The following is a 933-nucleotide window of genomic DNA, read 5'->3' on the forward strand; positions in this document are numbered from 1 at the left end:
CTTTTTCACACACTGTGCCTAATTCTCTACTGCAATTAAACTTCACTTTACCACAGTAATAGGCCTTCAGCTGGGAATACAGCAATTCGTGTCTCTTTGCACAATGCAATGTAAAGCAAGATTGGTGTGAGTAAAAACCTGCTCATGTATGCCCTACATAACACAATTGAAAAAGAAACCAGGCACCTCTTGAAACAGGTGGATATTTGCTGTTTTCTGCTAAGGTATTTGTGTGTCTTTTTTTTTTTTTAAACTAAAGAGCAGAAAAGGATGATGTCAGTGGGTTTTATCCCTATGTTTTGTTTATTTTTAGAAATGGACCAACAAACAACCATGACCTAAATTCTACAAGACAGAAGTGCACACAAGCACATTGTTTCATATCAGAATGTATTTGAGTTCTGACAATTTCAGCAGAACTGTACACATATATCTTCTTTAAAAGCAGGCTACAAAAAACTAATTCACCAATACAGTGCAAGTGAACTGTAAGGTCTGATATTTGAGACGGCGAACTCAGCCCTTTAACTTTTTGGTTTTCATACACAGATAATGTGCAAATAGCATTAAAATTCAGACATAAATCTGTCAGAGGCAAAAAAGAGATGACAGCACTTTTAAGTGAGCATCAGTTTTATACTGTCATTATAGGGAAGCTGGAATCAGGATGGAACAAGCTTCAAACTGGGCATGTGCGGACTCTGCCCCCTCCTGTATTTAAATGGAAGCCGCTGCTGCTGCCCTTTGCTGAGCTGGGGATGGACTGAAGCAATCTGAAGCTCTAGTGAGAAACTCTGCACTGGATCTCACACTGTTCCAAAGAATCTAACAACCTGCTTTGCACACACACACACACAAAGGTAAACTGGCTGACTTGAATTTAGAGGACAGCTCTTCTTTCTTGGTTTTTGCTTAGATTTTGTTCACCTAAAT

The sequence above is a fragment of the Lepidothrix coronata genome, unplaced genomic scaffold (genome assembly GCF_001604755.1).
Source record: "Lepidothrix coronata isolate B3197 unplaced genomic scaffold, Lepidothrix_coronata-1.0 Scaffold17, whole genome shotgun sequence".
Taxonomy (NCBI): domain Eukaryota; kingdom Metazoa; phylum Chordata; class Aves; order Passeriformes; family Pipridae; genus Lepidothrix; species Lepidothrix coronata.